At 35.1% G+C, this 22,041-nt stretch overlaps 1 protein-coding gene and 2 long non-coding RNA genes across 5 annotated transcripts in view; 2 read left to right on the forward strand and 1 right to left on the reverse strand.

The window, feature by feature from the left end:
* Positions 1-240: 240 nt before the first annotated feature.
* The window catches only part of LOC112052398 (transcription factor AP-2-epsilon), a 64,419-nt gene continuing 42,618 nt past the window's right edge, over positions 241-22,041 (forward strand). The window contains exon 1 of the transcript XR_008251520.1: positions 241-1,463. The gene's annotated coding sequence lies outside the window, so the exon portion shown is untranslated. The remainder of the gene's footprint in view (positions 1,464-22,041) is intronic.
* On the forward strand, positions 4,022-5,527 carry LOC128198826 (uncharacterized). Its single transcript, XR_008251525.1, has 2 exons — positions 4,022-4,407; positions 5,313-5,527. It is a non-coding gene; the product is annotated as an uncharacterized LOC128198826 (long non-coding RNA).
* LOC128198824 (uncharacterized) lies at positions 6,305-8,575 on the reverse strand. 3 transcript variants are annotated; one of them, XR_008251523.1, is made up of 2 exons: positions 7,210-8,575; positions 6,305-6,562 (listed from the first exon to the last, which is right to left on the reverse strand). It is a non-coding gene; the product is annotated as an uncharacterized LOC128198824 (long non-coding RNA). The 3 variants fall into 3 exon arrangements; XR_008251524.1 differs by having other exon boundaries at positions 6,919-8,575; XR_008251522.1 differs by having other exon boundaries at positions 6,815-8,575.

Below are 22,041 nucleotides of genomic sequence, written 5' to 3' on the forward strand. Positions count from 1 at the left end.
ATAAAAATAATATATTATTGCTCTCAATTTATGGACACAATTTATGTAACTACAACTAAACATAGATATACTATCTATGTGATCAACCCACTGATATAATTTACCTTAAGTATAGAGAACGGCAAGTCATCTTTTATTATCTAGATACATATTAAGCTGTCGTGACGGTCAATCGGGAAATTTATCGCATTCTCTGCCCTATACTATGTAATCCCCATCTTTATCATGTCTGGTGGCGGCGCGCGCGCTGCGCCCACTCCATGTGATAGCCTCGAGCGACGCGCGCCTCACGTGGCTCGAGACGCGGGAAATTTGAATTTGGAATAATTACTTTTTCGGGCGACCGTTTTTTTTTTGTGAATGAACAGTGGTCGATCCGCGATCGTGTCAAATTAGATTCAAAAGAAGTTTTTATATATTACCGTCGAGTAATTCGTGTATGAGTGATCGTTTTCATTCTTAAACAAGATTGTTTGTATTAAGATTAAGTGATATAAAATAAGTCGCGTGTTGTCACGTTTTTTTCTTGCTTTCGCGCTGTAATGACATATCGACCGGATATCTATATCTAATGCGAATAACGGATGAGTAAACAATAACATCATTAGGTCGAAAGAGACGAACGTATAAGCTAGAGGAGGATGAAAACAATCATCTTTCCAAAGAAAATAGAATTCTCATACGAATCGTAATGGTACCAATAATCGTGTAAAAGTTCACGATTGCCCAACGCAGTAACAATAAGCCGACCAGCCGAGGTTGACCTTCAGCAAATCTTTACAATTGGAGCTGATATCTGAAATCAGGGGTCAAAGTACGTTAGCTGTAAATAGCGGTCATCTCGGCACAGATAATGATCTGTCGATGATTTACGCCGTGTTAAACCGACAATGGCGCGCGATAACCCCCAGCCGTTCAATACAATGTGACCAATTAAATTTGTCGGCAACATGACCAAAATTAACGAAACCAACCTGCCTGACATGACAGAGCAAGAAAATCTAACAGTCGATGATATTTTCAACGAAAATTTGATTATCAAAAGCAAAAAGCTCGATTATATTACAATAGATGAAGCCAAATCGATACATAAAGCATCCAATAATATAAAAGTGATCGATCAAACTTACTTAAAAAGAAAAATCAAACCTTTCGACTCCAATATAAATTACGATACTGAAAAACGTGCTCATCCAAATATAAACATAACCATAGACAATGTAAAGGGAGATTCTAATAAGACTATAAGGCTAGAGTTACGACATCCAGACAACCAATGTGTGATCACAGACTATAAACTAGATGAGGGTACTAATGCAGAAAATGGTGACGTATTAACCCTTGCAAACGAAAATTTAAACGATTATGCGATGAAGAATAACTTAAATTTAAATAGCGAAGAAGAAATGAATGAAGACGTAAATCAAAATGAAGAATTTAGAAATGAAGATGAAGAAGACAAAGTAAGTAAATTTAAAATTGTAATTATGCTTCACTGCCAAAATTATGGAAATACCCGTCCTTGTTATCTTATGAAGGTTAGAAGTAAGGAGTACCTAGTTATGGGGGAACCAGTTAAAAAAGCTTCTGTAATGTTGCAGCCATTGGTTTGAAATGACCAGGCCGCCTAGGGGTTCATTTTTAGCTGGTGGGAGGCTTCTGCCGTGGCTAGTTACCACCCTACCGGCAAAGACGTACCGCCAAGCGATTTAGCGTTCCGGTACGATGCCGTGTAGAAACCGAAAGGGGTGTGGATTTTCATCCTCCTCCTAACAAGTTAGCCCGCTTCCATCTTAGACTGTATCATCACTTACCATCAGGTGAGATTGTAGTCAAGGGCTAACTTGTAAAGAATAAAAAAAAAGAAAAAATTAAAGTTCAAAATTTCACCAGAATTACTGATGAAATACTGATGTCCGTTCAAAATGTCACTAGAATGGCGCTGTGTCCGATGAATTATACAATGAAGTTTTGATAGAAGCGAACTGAGTTCCAATTATATCCCTCCATAGTTAATAATACAAATAAATGAAAAATAGTAAAAATCATCTTCTTCACGGACACAGGAAGGTACACAGAATACAGAAAACACTATTATTGCAAATTAGACAATAAAATTAGAAGTTTTCTTTATTTTTTTTTTATTGATGGTCAGTTTTTCATAATCAAATCTCTGTACTTCTTACACTCATAGATTAGCTGTGAATTATGAGGTCCATGTTTTAGGTCAAGGGTCTCCAAATACACTTTTACTCGTATAATAAATTATAATCCATACGAGTATCTTTACTAATATTGCAAAGAGGTAAAGTTTGTGGTATTGTAGGGGTAATCTCTGGATCTACTAAACCGATTTTGAAAATTGTTTTACCACTAAAAAGCCTCGTTATTTGTGACTCTCGCAGGCTCTGTTTTATCCCCGTATTCTCACGTAAACGAGAACTACGCGACTAAAACCGCGGCCTAGTGCCTTATACGAAAATTTAAAGCAATAGGAATGAAGGCCGGTCGGTGGTTACAGATCAATGTGACATAGAGAAGAAAGATATAAGCTCGTTGATCCCTGTGGTTGATCTTTCTTTATAAGTCTAGATTTATATATAACCATTGGACTATAAGTGTGAGAATTTAGAAAGTGCACCTGTGTGACAAACACTTGTGCACTAGAACGTTGTCTACGTGGGTGGCTTTCCTTAAAGTGAGACTGCCCACTGGGACTAGTTCAGTTGAAATATGTAGTTGTATGTAAATCATGTTTTACAATTACATTCAATAAAATTAACTCACATTTCATTTTATTGAATCACATTAATCACATTAACGACTAATTCATTTACAAACTTTAATTAACCAAGATTTAAAATAATTTAAATTCAATATAACCTCAACTGATGACAGAAGGGTTGGCTCGTTTTTTACGCAAACTTGGCTGTCCAGCTCAGAAATGCAGCCAGTATTCTTGCCACCATTCCATGGGCATTGGGCATGAGTTCCTTATTGTATTATTTGTCAATATAAAATTGTATAGCAAACAAAGGTTTAATTAATTATGATCATATGACCACTTTTGACGTGGCCATAGGTATGACTTACATTTATTTATTTACAATTTTTTTAATTGTTTATAATATACGAAATATAATACTCGTACAAAACTCTATTAAAAATACTGTACTGATTATTATTTATTAGTTCTACTTTTAGAAACTTCAAAAGCCATATAAAGACTAAAGGTAAAAGTTTACATAAAAGCTTTTCCACGAAGACGCAATGACCGACCAAACTCAACGGCTGCCTCAACTTATATATGAGTAATATCTCGGTAGTAGAGCATAATTATTAATTCTCAGAATTTCTTGTGAAACATTGTGAAACCTGTTCTCATTATATGTACAATGTCTTTAAATGAAGGAAAATATTAATGGAAATTTTATGACAGTAAAGTAGACATTATGATTTAAAATTAGTAGATGATATAGGAAAACTGGGGCCTAATTGTCTAACGGAGTTCATTGATCGTAAAGTTCATACGATCGGCTACGATCAACGATCAATCGTAACTTTACATTGGTATTGTGTAAATCAGTTCATTATATGAAGACCGGATGGTGAACGATGAACTGAAATCATCCATGAAGATTGCGTATTGTTTATGCAAAACGATAGTGAAACTATATTTATAATATATCATCAAACTCTATAATAATGCATATATTTTAACAAAGTTTTAATTCTTTTACTTAAAACATTAAAGAAGCATTAAAATTGACGAAAAAATATGTACTATTGAAGAAAATAGCGTGAGAAAATGGTACATGCAACTCAAGTAACAAAACGCAATTAACGAGTTTAACCAAGGGCTATTTGGACTATTTGGTTATCTAACTGTTGTCTGTGTAGGCTAGTGTCAAAATAACGTAGTATCCTATTAGTCTGTGGTGAAACATAGCATATTATTAACCTGTGGATTAGAAATTTTAATTTATCAAAACAAAACAATATTTTTATTTTTCAGGTTAGAGAATTTTAAAATTGAGCAAAGTTTTACTAATTTATAGAGTATAGTGGTTTTAGGAGCAAAGTTTACTACGTTTGTGTTATTGTTACTCAAAAATATAAAAGTAAACAAAAAAGAAAACTACCTCTATCTACTTTTGTCGATGTTAATTTCTTAAGAAGTTTCTCATTAAAACAACCCTTAACTCAGTGTCCACGCCCAGGGCAGGGCTAGGGCGGTTAGCGTAACTACAAGTGGTTAACTTACAGTTAGCCAACTGAAGAACAATCAACAATGCCCGATTAATAAGTGATCGCGCTGCTTGTCTACTACATGTCCCTGCACTAGTTATAGCAGTAATTTCTTTGTTGGGAAGTATTTAGCACATCCGGGCTGCGCAAAAGGAGAGGGTGGGCATTTCCTCTGTCTCTTAGAAAAGTCCACATGTTATTTTTATCCCAGTGTTAATCTCTAAGTCTCGTATGAATCGGCACTAATATACATAGGTTTACCTAAGTGTGTGATGAGTGACTTCACCAACAGACTTATTATTAAAGGATTTGAACAGTTCTCTAGCTCTTTAGGGTGTTTTATTCCTTCACCAGCCAACAACAGTGTCATAATTACAATGGGTTCGCAGAGTTAGTTTATCTAGGCATTTAGATATACCATTCAAAATCCTCTACTGAGAGCAAAATGTTACTGTTTTATTCATTGAATTACTATGTACGTAGTACATAGTAATTCAATGGTTTTATTTTATTTTTTATTCTTTACAAGTTAAACTGAAAATCCACAACCCTTTCAGTTGCTACACATCATCACACCGGAATGCTAAATCGCTTGGCCATATGTCTCAATTGGTCCAGCCGGGGATCAAACACAGGACCTTCGGAACATTAATTATCATTAACATCTGATAGTGGTATATTAACACCATAACTACCAATCCACATTGGAGCAGGTTTTTTTTTTATTCTTTACAAGTTAGCCCTTGACTACAATCTCACCTGATGGTAAGTGATGATGTAATCTAAGATGGTAACGGGCTAACTTGTTAGGAGTAGTAAGACAATCCACACCCCTTTTGGTTTCTACATGGCATCGTACCGGAATGCTAAATTGCTTAGTGGTAGGTCTTTGCCAGTAAGGTGGTAACTGGCCGAAGCCTCCCACCAGCCAGACCTAGACCAATTGAGAAAACCTCAATCGGCCCAGCCAGGGATCAAACCCAGGACACCACTGCTAATGTTTTCCTCTCAAAGATTCTATCTAACTTTTAGTATGAAATATTAATTTTTTTTTTTAATTTCAGACTAAATTGATTATTATGAACAGACCATTATGATGAACCACTGATATTGACTCAGAGACATGAAGATGAGGGCTTTGACAACAAGACTGACTAGCTGAGCCAGCTTAAGAATTATGTGGTGTGTGTGTGTGTCTAATTCCAGGAGCTCTCTATGTCAGCCATCCATCTATATTCTTACTCATTTTTGTTAATTATAAAATAAATTTGATTATTTAGTGTGTAACTTCATTGTACCTATCCTGCTAGCTGTTAGAAAGATAGCATCTGTAATAATTTATTTATGGTAAAACATATTTAAAAATAAACATGCTTTAACATTTAAGTATGGCCAATATGTTGTCAAGTACAGTGGGCAGGGCTGAATCCATGATTGATGACTGATCCATGATGATGACTCGTTTTTCTGATTTAAGAAAATATACTAATCATCAAAACAGTGTCTGCAAGTACTGTACAGGCCGACTGTTTGGATGAGAAGTATATATTTGATTATTTTTAAGCTTTGTGGTTTCAGGGTTTAAAAAATGTCTAACTGAAAGTCTATGTTTACTGTATTTATTATTATTATAATAAATAAACTTAAAAAAATCTTTTTTTTATAAACTTCCAACCCCTATTTCCCCCTCAGAGGTGTCATTTTCATAATTCTTAGAATACTAGTAGTCAAGATACTGTAATAAAAAGATACAGTTTGTGAGATTGTAGGGGTAAACACTGGACCTACTGAACCAATGTTAGATTTAGGTTTAGATTTATTTTACCAATAAAAATCCACATTTGAGTATTATAGGCCATGTATTCCTTCCCACGGGAACAGGAATTATGTGGGTGAAACTGCAGGGGGGTGAACATACACAGGTATTATAAATGGTTTTTTTACAACTACACTTTTTTGAATAATTTATTTAATTATTGTAATGGTAAAAAAAAATATTAATAGTAAAATGTTAAACTGAAAGCTTTAGTTTTGGAAAAGACAACAAAAAACAAACTCAGCGAAGTAAGTATTCTTTTATTTTCAAATATCAAAGACCAAATCAAATATCATCAGCATTTCACAATCTATGCAAATATTTTGATAATACACACACATTTATGATTTGACCAGATAACAGGGTCATCAGTACAATGTCCTATCAGCTAAAAGCCTTTGCCATCTTTTCTTCAGCACACCAATATGTTATTCCACTGTATTGCAGGTGCTTTTTGCAATATTGGAGTCTGCAGTTATAGGGCATATTCCAAATATCCTGTAAAGCAAAATTGTTAATATTGAGCATATTATAAAATACACACATCAACATTTAGTCTCAATGTAAGTGTAGTTTGTGTACTAAGATAATATAGCAGACAGACAAGCTTCGGTTTGACTCATTCCCTATTCCTATCCTATTCTACTCCCACCCATTGGCTTATCTACTATTATTTCCTATTCCTATTTGGTAGCTCAGAATCCTAGGATTCCTAGGGTGGGCATGCACCAATGGAACATGTAAATGTACCTATGAGCGATGACGAAAGAGTTCGTTCGCCATATTCATAATTTTAAAAATGAAATTCGATTCCTTTTTGCTTTATAACCAGCAAACTTAACTAAACCACACACATAAGCCCTGGAACACAGATCCCAACACATTGGATACAACAACATGCAAGATGTCGCAGAAATCTAAAACATGGTATGGTATTAAATATCGTAGGTATTGAGTTTATGTCGCTCTATGGAATTATCGTCTCTTTCTCTGGTACGTCCAAAGAAAGTGTGTGTAAGAAGACATTGGATGCTGGAAGAAAGATGCTGTTTGATCCCCAGTTCTTGGAGGAGTGAGACTGTGTCCAGGATATGCAAGCATTCTTCTTCAACAGATTTCTAGAGCGTGTATATTCTTTTTCTCACTTTCTCTCAGAGTCCAAGTCTCAGCATCCTATATAAATCGATTAATAGCACTCAATTAACTTCATTGTTTTGACTTTTCATTGCAAAGAATATATTATTTATTACTCTTTTTAACAGAGTTCATTGTTTACAAACAAAACACTTCGCAAAGTTTCGTCCTAAAAATGCTAACTGTGGACGGGGAGAATGAATTGAGAGATTTAGAATGGAAAAAAATATTAATTTTAGATATTTAATAAAATATAAATTATTATTTTGGAATTTTGGACATCCACAATTTGTCCGTTTTACGATCAAAGGTGACTCAAGACCCATCGTAAGTTTTTGACATAAGCCATGAACATAAAACTTTACACAATTCGAAGACAATCGCAAATAACTGTCAAATCTTAACAAATCATTCACTCTTCGTATAAAAATAACGATCTAATCGTAATGAACTAACTATGCCCAACCGATGGCTTTCCATTGGCTTACACAATCCGAAATAGCCGTTTGACGAGTAAAAACGTACGATTTCAACTGTCAAATTCAATCGTTTGCGTTAGACAATTAGGCCCCTGATTTATTTTGTTATTTTCAGCAAAAACCGATGAATGAAAGCGATGTCGTCTCCTAGATCTGACATCGACATAATTCGCATTCTTTAAACAATTTATTTTTTATTGAAAAAGATTGAATTTTAGACTTTATGAAGTTTTTAGAAAAGAATGTCATTTTCACAATTGAATATTGTGCAGTCAATTTCTCCTGAGGATGCTCCGGTTTCAGAGTGGAACGTACGAAGAACAATTTCTGACGTCGCCGTCGTCGCTTGTATTAGTCGGTCTTTAATAAAAATAACAAAATAAATCAATTAGACATCAATGTAGCCATGTGTCACGTCGATTCTCTTTCTACAATCGCAAGCGCTTCGAAAATTTGAAAATGTAAGCACAACGAGTTCGATCCCTACCCGCTGGACTATTGTCTCGCCATATATCAGGGAATATTAGTTATATTTAATAGCCCGTGATAGCCCAGTGGATATGACCTCTTCCTCCTATTCCGGAGGATGTGTAGATTCAAATCTAGTCCGGGCATGCACATCCAACTTTTCAGTTATGTGCTTTTTAATAAACAAAATATCACGTGTCTCAAACATCGTGAGGAAACACGAACACACACTTGAGAATTTTCTTCATTCTCTGCATGTGTGAAGTCTGCCAATTGGGCCAGTGGTGGACTATTTGGCCTTATCCCTCTGCCAATCCACATTGGGCCAGTGGTGGACTATTTGGCCTTATCCCTCTGCCAATCCACATTGGGCCAGTGGTGGAATATTTGACCTAACACCTTTCATTCTGGGAGGAGACTTGAGCTCAGCAGTGAGCCAAATATGGATTGATAATGATGATGATGATGAGTCATATTTGACATTATTGCATATATTCTTAGAAAAAATCGTCCGTTAGTTATTCATAACTCTGATCCATAATATATCGATCTGATACACATCTCAAGTTAATCGAAACCGTAACTATTGCTAAGGAGCAGTATACCAGAAGCCGCTACAGGCCGCCAGTGGAAAGGTTACACTGAACACGAGGTCAGAGCTTTGATCTTACCGCGCGCCGCTCATACTGATACTTACATTACTTTATTAGGAGAATGGAAAACAATAGCCGCGTAGAACCTCAATAGCTCTACGCTTATGAACGGACTTAACCCAAGATGTTCTACGTTTGACTCCTTGAAAGACGAATTACAGGATATTGGACTTTTTTTTCTTAAAAAATTTAAGTACGGTAGCAGCCCAGACTTGGGAAGTTAGTGGTGATAAACCTCCGTAACTCAAAGACTACGTTAAGCTTTTGATCCCATCTTTATTTTTATTATTATATTGACGGCCTCCGTGGCACAGTGGTATGCGTAATATTTAGCGTTCCGGTACGATGTCGTGTAGAAACCGAAAGGGGTGGATTTTTTTCCTACTTCTAACAGGTTAGACCGTTTCCATCCTAAATTGCATCATCACTTACCATCAGGTGAGATTGTAATCAAAGGCTAACTTTTAAAGAATAAAAAAAAAAAATATTAGCATCTAAATACAGAATCACACGCTACAATCCCTAACCCACCAACTCACATTCTGGCAGCGTGTTGGTTTAAGCTCGAAATCCAACAACAACAAAGAAAAGAGAGAAAACAAGAAAAGAGCTTTACAGTACAGTATTAACAAAATTGCACATTTTATCTTAGCTTAATATATGTCAACAAAAATCAGCATATCTTTGCCGTTATCTGTAACGTATTTAAAAAAAGAATCCAATTTCAAAGTGTACTTACTCTCATGGGTTTCATAACCGATCGTGTAGATGTAACAGATTAGCCGCAGATCCGTTACGAGATAAGCATCGGCGCAGACCAGACCAGACCGACCTCTCGAATGTTTACAGCGAAATGGCGCGGAACTAACTCTATGAACCTATACTAATAAAAGTTTACTATAACAATAACAGTGACCGCTATTCCATTTTTTATTGCTGTAATGCATACGAGAATGCATAACTTGATGGTAAGTGATTACCTCAACCCGTAGACGTAATGCGATCGCAGCTCAAGGACCTTTAGGTGCCTAACCTCATATATTCTACGAATGAAAACCGGCCAAGTGAGTGTCGGGCCACACGCAGAGTAGGTTTCCGTAGATTAAGTTAGCACTGCAATCCTCTGTGTAGGTAATGCACAAAAATACCGATAACCATGCCCCACACCACGGGATAGACGATGAAAAATTCATCCTCACTTTGCATATAACGAAGGAACCCAATATTTTTTTTGCAAACTTTTTTTTCCATTGGACGAAATTAATATATATACTCATACTATATTTTATCTTTCTAGTTTTAACAAACTCTGAGTTATCTTACTGACAACTTTATCTTTTTAATTAACAACGGAATTAGTATGCAATTTTTAATAACCAACTACGTTTTTAAGTTGGTCGACTATTACTCTTTAAATTGCCATTGCTAATAAGCTGTTATAGTTTTCCTTGTAATTTCATTATATATCCTACTATTGTGAATTTTTTTACGTATCCATAAATAACCGTTTAGCCAGTAGAGGGTGGGGACACTTGACTCGATCCCTAAATCGAAAAGTATTGGAACAAGACTCCTCGTATCTTCAAAAGACCTATCTAATACCCCGCACTATGTGATAAACGAGTGAAAAAAAATTATCCCCACTTTACATGTTAAGGAGGTACCCTAAAAAAATTTTTTTTACGACTTTGTTACCATTTTCAATGGACGTATTCATGTTCAGCATTCTAGTAGTAATAGTATCTGCGCTAAACCGCGGACGGACGGACAGACGGACATGACGTAACTATGAGGGTTCCTTGTGGACTACGGAACCCTAAAAAAACGTGAAACTTTGTATAGATGTTTGTTCTTGAGTCGTAATTCCACCGGTAAATGCGCTGTATGGCCAATATTTGCTTTTTAGTACATTTTATATAAGCTGGAACCTTTTTCAAGGTATTTTATTACATAAATATAACACCTTATTTTTAACTAGTCCACTGTTTTGCGAGTCCTCTTAGGAGATGGTGTTTCAAACTAAACCCACCATGCGGGCTGGTGAGCTTAGGTTATGTTTGACTCTAGCGATCACTATTGATGTATATAATAATGACCGGCACTCATATTAGCTGACAAAAAACCCAATATTTCATAGCTCGTCCCAGGATTCGAACCCAGGACCTCATGCTACGTAGTCATACATGTTAACAACTGCACCAAGACATTGTATTACATAAAAAATTTCTATCGTTAGCCTACTTACTGACAAGTCGACTACATTAGTTTTTAGTCTTATCTAGATATAAATTATCTTTTAATTAACTAATAAAACGCCATCATCCATTCAAAGCTTACGCACATCGTACCGCGGAGCGTGGCCCACGCACGCCTATATAATTTATAACTGTCACTCTATTGATAATTCTGTTTAGTTAATTTTGTTAATACGCCATTTAGAAAGTCGTTTAGAAGTTGATTCGACAATATCAATTAGTTAAAATATCAACTTTACAAAACTACCTCTTGGTTCAGTGGTTAGCCTCGATGCTCATACTTCGAGGCCTGGGTCGAACATTGATGCACCTACTAAACTTGTCTTCCTTCTTAGAACGAATGCCCAACGGCCAAAACAACGTCGGACACGGAAACCCAGGTATACCCCCTATAAAAGTTTAGTCGAGATGATAATATGATGTATAAATAAGGATAAGGATCTGGTTAAATAAACGGCATAATAAAAGTATCTTTCCTGAATAAAAAAAATAATTCTAACTACCCTTCTTGCTCAAAAGTTCGCCGGCGAAGTATCATTTGAAATTGTATTATTTTTTTCTATTAGCAACAAGCTTAACAAACAAGCAAACGAACCAATTGCCACATTGCACTGCCAATTACTTTTACATTAAGAGGTGCTGCGAGCTATTAACTCTGATATGAGTAAATTTACTGAAAATTTCTTAGAAGAAAAAAAACTCTGTATTTTATCAAACTCAAGACCTCATGTGCCAAAGCCGCTTAGGACGACGCAGTAGCACACATAACAAATAATCAAAGTACAAAACTAATAGTTCGTGACACGCCGGGCAAGAACAATAACTCATTCTGTACCCAAGCAGTGACACATGTCAGACTGACATGACGCATTGCGACACTGCACTGTCAATTGTTCTGTAATCCGCATTGAAAGGTGTTGCGAACTATTGCAAATAGTATCAGTGGCGGGCCCAGTTTTAATTTACTACTCATTAAGATTACAAGATAACAAGGTATTAGTCTTAGAGCACTGGATCAACAAGGCAATTACACAAAATTGTCGTACCTACTAGCATTAGCATCGCATAATAGGTTAGTTCACTCTATCAAATTTAATATAAACAATATTTATTTCGTATAATGAAATAAGGGTCCGAAATATATTATTAATCAATAAAAGTTAAGGATTTCATAGAAAATTTAATTTAAAAAATATGTAATTAATATATCAATTTTTCTAAACGTCAAAAACGATATCATCCATTTTGTGACGTCACGATGTTACTTGATGTCACTAAAGTAATAAACCACAAACTAATGAATAAATAATAATTTTGTTAAACATTAAACCGTTTGGTTAAGATACAGTGTTAACGTGATTTTGTCAGGTTACAGTATTTTAAACATTTTATTCTTGTTTTATTGTCGCGACATATAAATATGGACATGGTATACATTTTATACAAAAGTTGTTCGCGGCATTTTTATGTGGCTTATAATTTAGGTTAATATCAACATAAATCGAGTGGGCTCATTAACAGCTACTAATTTGCTGTGATATTCTATATGAATGAAGCAGTTTATTTTAACGCGCGATTTCGAGAAATACTCAAGTATTTAGGTTCGTGTTTACTCGTACAGCATGCGTAAATTAATGTTTAAAATTTAAAATTATTATAAGAATTAATATCGTTTTAGCAGAGTTATTAGATCGGGCTTGTGCGAGAAAGTCCTACAAACATGCTTATTCCTGCTGTCAAAGCCGTTACAGTTGCTCCAAAATTTTAGCTAAATGCCAAGCTTTAATAATTGTCAAAAATGGTTAGTAATTGCTTGTTCATTATAAAAGAAGTATTAAGTAACATATATAATAACTTTATTGTTCTTATTTGTCAATTTAATAAAAACTTATTTCTCATCCTAATATAGTATGAACTTGTCTACCGCTGAGATATAAATTGGCGACACTTTGGATGGTTTATCATCAGTTTGGGCTATACAAAAACCAGCTCGATTCGATCGAACACAGAATAGGAACACATAGATAGGTACGATCTGTGTTCCTATTCCTAATGACGTGAGATTGGACCTAGGTCCTTTTTTATTGAGAAAGAATACAATAGGAAAAGCTCATTTATCCTAATAACTATACAAAATAATGCCACGTGGAATAGTAGCAAAATACTGGCTGCATTTCCGCTTTGGACAGGCAGGCTGATGCTATGCACAAAAAATGAGCCAGCCCTAACTACTAGTCCGATTTGAAAAATTCTTTCAGTATTATAATTAAATAAATATAGCCCATTCATCGAGGAGTCTATAGGCTAATTAACACACTAAGGCCAATAGGAGCTGAGCACCAATGAAGAATGTTACAAAATCGATGGATTTTTCCTATTGTTCATATTTTGAGTTATATCTTTGTAAAATGATTAGAAAACTATTTACAAAACATGCGACAATATAAATAAAAGAGGGTTTATATTATATAAGGTATAATTTTATTTTATTCTGTGGTTATGCCATGGATTTAAATATTCATACATTTCGTTTACACTATTTATCACAACAAAGAAATTAAAGGACTGTTGACATTTACACGAAGTATTCGTATAAAGCAGGTCAGTTACCAAATAATCCCATTCAAGGATTTTTATCAGTGTTGTGGTGGCAATAAAAATTGTTGTTTTAATGGAATCCGATATATTTTTTGTTTAACACAGTTAAGTTGAATTATCGTAAGCTATTTCAGGTTTAATGTTTTCATGTACATTCGGAATTCATATTCATTTATAAACACGACTAAAACTCACGTAATACAACGTCGGAGTATGCCCGACTAGTTTCGAACCCATACGGAGCCCTTAGTCGTGACCTGGTTCTTGCAACGCGGGACAATTTAAGTCTGTTGCTTAATTTTGGAAGTTTAATATAAAAAATTTGCGTTTTATACCTGGATAATTGAGGATCTGGACTCTTCTACCTTGCAAATTTTATAATTGGCTACCGAGCTCATTTATAATACGAAATGGGCTGACAATTTTCAGCCTAAGTAACATGAGAAGCCTGACTGTCAAAGGCTCTCGTTGTATGAATATTAAATATCCATACAACGAAAGCCGTGATAGCCCAGTGGATATGACCTCTGCCTCCGATTCCGGAGGGCGTAAGTTCGAATCCGGTCCGGGACATGCACCTCCAACTGTTGTTGTGTGCATTTTAGGAAATTTAAATATCACGTGTCACAAACGGTGAAGGAAAACATCGTGAGGAAACCTGCATACCAGAGAATTATCTTAATTCTCTGCGTGGGTGAAGTCTGCCAATCCGCATTGGGACAGCGTGGTGGACTATTGGCCTAACCCCTCTCATTCTGAGAGGAGACTCGAGCTCATCGGTGAGCCGAATATATGTGTTGATAATGATTATATAACGAGAGCTTGATAAATATAATTGAGGCAGTCAATAGAGCATTTGATATTTGGGACCCTTTCGCCAACTCGACAAGTTTGTAAGTTGTGACTAAAGTGGCGTATAACTAATGTAAATACAAATACAAGTATATGTGTGTAACATGTGTCCGTTTGAATTTACCGCCATACTGAGCACAAAGGCAGCCGAATCTGGGTCGTATGATCTCTCACCTCACGTAGTAAAGTTGAACGAACATAGTCAAAATCTTAGTAGCCATAACCAAACCATATAGATGATGCCTTATGTGCTTTTAAACTTTTTTTGACGGCCTCCGAATCGCAATGGTATGGGCGGTGGATTTACAAGACGGAGGTCCTGGGTTCGATTCCCGGCTGGGCCGATTGAGGTTTTCTTAATTGGTCCAGGTCTGGCTGGTGGGAGGCGTCGGCTTTACCCCCCACCCCCTCTCCGTTGGACTATTGACGTACCTACTCCCGGGACAGTCAATACGACTGATTGAATATAAAGGCTCAATAATTTTCCTTTATTGTTTTAATTAACTTTAATTTGTATGTTATTGTGTTTAAATGTTAATCAAAAACTTTTTAACTATTAAACAGAAATTACCGTTCTATACGACGAATAGAAACCATTTAAAAGTGAATAAACTGTGCTCCTTGCAATCAATCGTCACTTATCAACATGATACAAAGCGTTAACTTGTCTTTAAATAAACAATTACATATAAATAACACAAAAAATATCCTTATTAGAGCCTCTAAAGAACTATACATCGATAACCAAAACCGTCTATTATACTAGTAATACACAACGTATCAATAGACGATCAGCGTTAAAAATATAGGTAGGTAGGTAACTAGGTAGGTATTTTTGTAAAAGAAGAAAGTAAAAATTTTGAAAGTTACTTTGGTAGGTACTAATTTATAATTTTGGCAATTGAAAACCTACTTTTGCTATTCAATTCACCGCAAACAACTGTCAAATATGTATGTTATTTAAAATAAAATTTTTGTTTGAATCCACTATCAGCGTTTTTTTTTAATTCTATACAGTTAGCCCTTGACTACAATCTCACCTGATGGTAAGTGATGATGTAGTCTTAGATAGAAGCGGGCTAACTTGTTAGGAGGAGGATAAAAATCCATACCCCTTTCGGTTTCTACACGGCATGGTACCGGAACCTTGGCGGTACGTCTTTACCGGTAGGGTGGTAACTAGCCACGGCCGAAGCCTCCCACCAGCCAGCCTCTTGAACCAAAATACCTAACACATATAATGAACAAATAATAATAATAAATAAGAAAACAACTCGAATTCAGACTCCAAATTCAACAGTAATTAAGTTACAAATCTTGCAAATATTACGAAATTCTGCCCCGCTTTAAAGGGACAAAAAGTAATTTAATCAAGGCAAAAGTATAATTAAACAAAAAAACATGTCAAACATAACAATTTTAATAAATAAAAATACTTCAAATGACTCATTGTTGACTGGAAACTTTCAACAAAATATTTTGGCAATAGGGCTGTCAAACATATGAGTTTTACACATCTTGATTAAAAACGATCGTAAGATATGAAGATATAACCATACTTATGAAGAATGAGTGTGTGAAAAGTGTAGTGATAAGAAAAAACCACATTGGTCAAGTAACAGAACTAATTTCAGATGAAAAAAATTTGACTTCTTCTTCGTAAAATTAGAATACCTATGCGTGTTTATTTATTATTTCTAATACTCTCTTTTAATAGTATATTTAGAATATTGTAAGTAGGCTATTAGAGAAATGACCAAAACAAAACTTTAAATACTAAATTATACTAAGTGAGTAAGATTAAGAAGGCGACTTAACCAAAAGTTTTAATTTAATTTTTGCTAACATAACAACACAGACACTTTCTTGAATCACAGCCCTAGACCTGATTTATGAAAAAGTTCAAGTTGACAACCTTATCGTAACAGAATTCCTGATGCACCTGTATCGAAAATCTCGAGTTTCATACCTCCTATCTCGCTTACTCACAAAGCAAAATTATCTCCAAGTCTTTTCCATATTAATTGACTGCTAAAGCTGCGTACAGACACTGCTACCTATTTCACTTACTTTTCTACACTGTAACGTTGTAAGAAAATGTACTTTCAGTACGATTATTCGGCGAGGTATCTGTCATTTCCTATATGCTTTTTCATTTAAAACCTTTAGGAGCTTATAAAAAGCTTACTTGATTTTAGAAAACGGCAGTATATTTTAATCCATCAACGTGTACGTAAGAGCCTAGTGGATATGACCATGCCATGCCTTGAATTTGGAGGGTGTAGGTTCAATCCGGTCCGGGGTATGCTCATCTAACTTTTTAGTTATGTGCATTAAATATCTCGTTTCTGAAACGTTGAAGGAAAAACATCGTGAGGAAACCTGCATACCTGAGAATTTTCTTAACTCTACGTGTATGAAGTCTGCCAATTAACATTGGGCCAGCGTGGTGGACTATTAGCCTAACCCTCGGCTCAACAGTGAGTCGAATATGGATTGCTAGTTATGATGATGATGATGATAATGATGAACCATGTATACCGTACCTTATAAAGTAACGACATTTATCTTGAATTTATTCGGCCTACCCACATCAAGATAAGATAAGTTTTTGTTAACACCTTGTGCGAACAGTTTATAGCCTTTGTGCCACTGCGCTTATGAACAAAATTTATTGTTTTGCACAAAGAATTTAACGGTTCGCAACACTTTCTAACATGTGACGTAGATAAAAGGATTTTATGCCTTTAATCGTAGGTATATCTATTTCTTATTATCTGTGTCCCGTTTTTATACCCAAAAAATAATCTAACCATCACCATATTGAGAATTTTTTGGAAGATGGAAAGGTCAATATTTTATTATTATACTCGTATAGTATAACACAGATCCATAACCAAGGAATTTAAAGTCGCATGATCACCACTCACCACCATAATATGGTCACTTAATGTTACCCACACACACATACACTTACAGACACATCACCACACACGCATGTTCACATTGCAAATGTAATTATTTTGAAATATATAAACTATTAACTTTATTACTTACCTAATTTAACTTTGGTTGTCATACACTTTTGTTTGACAATATGTGGACAGATTACAACAATACAGATAATCACAGATCACAGATCTATGCTAAATATTTTTATATAGCTATTCAGGTACTTGTGAATCAATTACCAATTTATAATTTGCTAGCTGACGCCGCGCGGTTTTACCCGCGTGGTTCCCGTTCCCGTAGAAAAACGGGGATAATACCTTCGTCGATAAATGGGCTGTCTAACACTGAATTTTTTTTCAAATCGGACCAGTAGTTCCTGAGATTAGCGCGTTCAATCAAACAAACTCTTCAGCTTTATATATTAGTAGGTAATTAGGTATATATATAGATTATTTGACTCTCATTTATTTAAAAAAATAACAGTGTTAATAAAATATAATACAAAACAATTTTAAATATTTATAAAATAATAAAATTTATAAAAGAACAAATTATATGCTGTTTCGATGTAACTCTTTTAAAACGCTTACATTTTTATTACAAATCTTTGAATCAACAATACAAAAAAGTAGTTTATTTTACAATAACAGTGGATTTACTTTATTTGTTAAATATTTTTGTCAAGGAAACATAAATTATTAAAAGTACCCCTTAAAAATGTTCATCGGTTCATAAAAGCTTTACGTAAGCCCTGCCGACTACAAGTAGCTTTACGCAACTACCAAAAAAATTCTGCCGGTCAGAGTTGAATGACCTGCCCTCTCGAATATGTGTCAAGCGTAAGTTGACGGGACGGATTTTTTTTAAATGTAAGTTACTTGTGCCCTATGTTACTTTACTTGTAAAGTATTATAAACTCGATATTCAATGGTTAGTCTAAAGCTTTAGATTAAGAAGTTCTGGGCTTCAGGCTATGAATTATTGAGTTATTATTTCTAGGTCAGATTGTTACAGAGCAAAACATTACTCCTTTTCTTCCTTAAATATTATAAAACTAGCGGACGCTAGCGACTTCGTCCTCGTGGAATTCAGTTTTTCACAAATCCCGCGGGAACCATGGATTTTTCAGGGATGAAAGTAGCACATGTGTTAATCTAGAGTGAAATCTATTTTCATTCCAAATGTATCCAAATCGCTTCTGTAGCCGCAGCGTAAAGGAGGAAATATATACACTTACACACACACTTACGCACACACAGACAGACAAACTTTCGCCTTTATAATATTAGTGTGATTAATGACAAACGTTCATAGAAGCAAGCGACTCTTCCTTGGCAGAGTACAGGATGATGAGATTTTTAAATTAAATAATTGTTACATTCATATTACTTTTAAAAGAACAACTGATGAGTTTCTTGCCGTCTCTTTTCAGTGGAATAAATTTTCAGAACTGGTGGTAGTGACTACTCACTGACGCTACGTGAAAAAAAAGGAAGAAAGAAGAGATAATATAAATTTATTCTTTAAGAGCTACTGACAGTAGATACGTACCTACACGAATGACATGCCACTCTGTAAACCTTTAGCACAGAACACATAGAAAGAAAGAGCATAACTTTTAGCTTTTTAACTTATAACAGCTTCGCTAAGTTAGTCAACGACAGATTACAGATGAATCGAAAACTGAACCGATGGTCTGTTAGTCGTTTTCGATCAACGTCGCTAAGTTCGCGCAGTTTACAAATGAATTGAAAACTAAATCGATGGTCTGTTAGTCGTTTTCGATCAGGCGATATTATCGCACATAGGTAACCGAAATCGTCGATCACCGCACGATATTTCGTAACAATGGTTCTAGATCACTTGTCATACAGTGCATTAGTAACCAAAGGTCGAGTTACGCCGGTACCACCCACGCGCGCACGCCTATACTTTGTAATACATTACAAAACAGTTAAGCCTAGTTGTTACTATGGTTTCTCGATCAGATTTGTCGTAATAAAAAATCTATACTAATATTATAAAGCTGAAGAGTTTGTTTGTTTGTTTGATTGAACGCGCCAATCTCAGGAACTACTGGTCCGATTTGAAAAATTCTTTCAGTGTTAGATAGCCCATGTATCGAGGAAGGCTATAGGCTGTATATTATCCCCGTATTACTACGGGGACGGGAACCACGCGGGTGAAACCGCGCGGCGTCAGCTCGTATTTAATAATTGTCATCATTGTTATTAGCCTATTTGATTTGCCCACGGGCCTGTGATATAATAACAATCGAGGCCGGCGGCTTAATGTGCTCTCCGAAGCACATGGGTGTAACTACCAACTTCCAGGCTGCTACTGAAAATTTTTTATATGAAAGAAAAGGTCAATTACTTATAACTAGACAATGACCTGCCGTTTCACTCGGTTAGTTCCCTTTTCATAGAAATACCGGGGTGAAATATACTCACAAGTAACGAAGTTTGCTATTGGTAAAATAATTTTCAAAATCGATTCAGTAGATCAAAACCCTACAACCTTTAACTTTATAATATTATCACAGGCATACAAGCTTTACCTTTTTAATAACAGTACCAATCGTAATCGTATTTTTCAAATTTACATTCTACATTAACCATTCGACGTAGTACTCATTTTAGATTCTAAACTAAATCGAGAATCAGTGGTACCACTTTTACATTAGACTATCAGACCTTTAACAATAATATATGACCACTTCATCTTGTACTACCATTGTATTTTTTACACATAGGCACGTATTTGATAAATAGCTCGCCTCTATCTCGTCGCGACTCGCCGTTACAACTTGCAATAGTCATTTGGGAAAACAAGTTTTTTACGACAGTAAAATATGTCGAATTTATAAAAACATTATCAAAACATTGCAGACAAGAAATTGTTAGTGTGAAATAGCTTGAATTTATGATGGTTAAATGGTTGATTAGAACCTCCTACAGCTACCTTTCATCTAATATTAGGTTTTTTATTTTTGTTTTTTTATTTATACAAAAATTTAGCGTGACGGTGTTTGTAGTCGCACGTCTAGACGGTTAGATTTTTTATGGATTTATTTAAAAACCGACTTTAAATATTTTAGGCTAGATTTTATTATTCGATGAATTGTATTAGTATAGAAATATTGCAAAACCATGGACTGAAAGTAAAATAATGCAATGTTTATTACGATTGGGATTTACCGCCTTAGTTGAATTTCGCTCAGATAAACTATTAGTTTCCATTCCCGTTAACTTAGTATTCCCGTTACCATGGGTATAAAATAGTACCAAAATATCGTGGATTTTAATAGGTAAAAGAATTATCAAAATCCGTTCCGTAGATCTATAGATTACCCCTACTATCTCAGTAACTTTACCTATGTTTTACTATTAGTATAGATTGATTAAATAATTATCCATTAAATCAGTCTTTGTCCAATGTCCCAATACTTCAGGTTTCAGTTTTTTAGCTAGGTTAGTGAGACTGACGGGTTTTACATTTCGTGCGCTGTAGCATGGTGCCGCCATTCACGATAATAGTATGTATTATAAACGTCATATGGGCTACTGTCACCCGCACCATGCTACAGCGCACGAACTGTAATCTTTTTAAGTATGTATCGATGCACTATCTACTTACTAAGTGTGAATACGGATCTGGTACAATTAGTACGGTCTACAAATCAATTCTCTTACTAATTGCCGATGGTATCCGTTTCACGATCTATTATTATTATTAAAAAGTGAATGATATTCGTAGAAGTGCCAAGTTACACTTAATCACTTTATTCAACTGATACTTTCACGTCATGAATAGGAGCAATGTTAGAGTAATAAGTCGTATCCTATTATGGTTGTTCACGACTCGCGTACTTATCTCTTTAATTGGAATGATTTTGTAATAATAATTAAGTATGGTAGACTTGTACGGTACAATTGTGTTTTAACAATCGGAATCGTTCGCTCTGATTTTTAACCGACTTCAAAAAAAGGAGGAGGCTCACAATTCGACGAGAATGTTCTTTTTTTTAAGTTAAAGCCGTTTCTGAAATAACCACGGGAAAGAACCGTCTGAAAATCCTAAAACTTTATGATATAAACGGCTTGAGTTAAGGCATCACTGTGTTGGCACCGCCTTCAAATTGATCAGAAGGTAGCACAGCACATACTATGTTTTTTTTTTCGCTTTTTAGTTTAGTTTTGTGATTTTGAAGTCGGTTGAATTTTTAAAGATGTTATTGTTCTGTTTTAAGTGTGTTCTAGCATAGTGAACGAAAGCGTTACAGTACACAAAAAACACAAAATTACTGAACCGAATTTCATGAAAATTAAATGGAACTAATCTGGAAGTATACTCTTTCAAACAAAAAAGAATTTTTAAATATGGTTAAGAAATGACGTAGTTATGAGGTAAGTCGTTTAAAAACATACGCGTCAAATTAAGAACCCCGTCCTTTTTTTTGAAGTCGGTTAATAAAGTTCAAATTCGAATAAGATTTTTTAAAAGTGTCATCTTACATCGCTGCATAGTTTCTCACAGGCGAATTACAGAAAATTTGCTCTTCTGGTGCATAATTTCACTTTTAA

This window comes from Bicyclus anynana, chromosome 2, assembly GCF_947172395.1.
Source record: "Bicyclus anynana chromosome 2, ilBicAnyn1.1, whole genome shotgun sequence".
NCBI classification, from domain to species: Eukaryota; Metazoa; Arthropoda; class Insecta; order Lepidoptera; family Nymphalidae; genus Bicyclus; species Bicyclus anynana.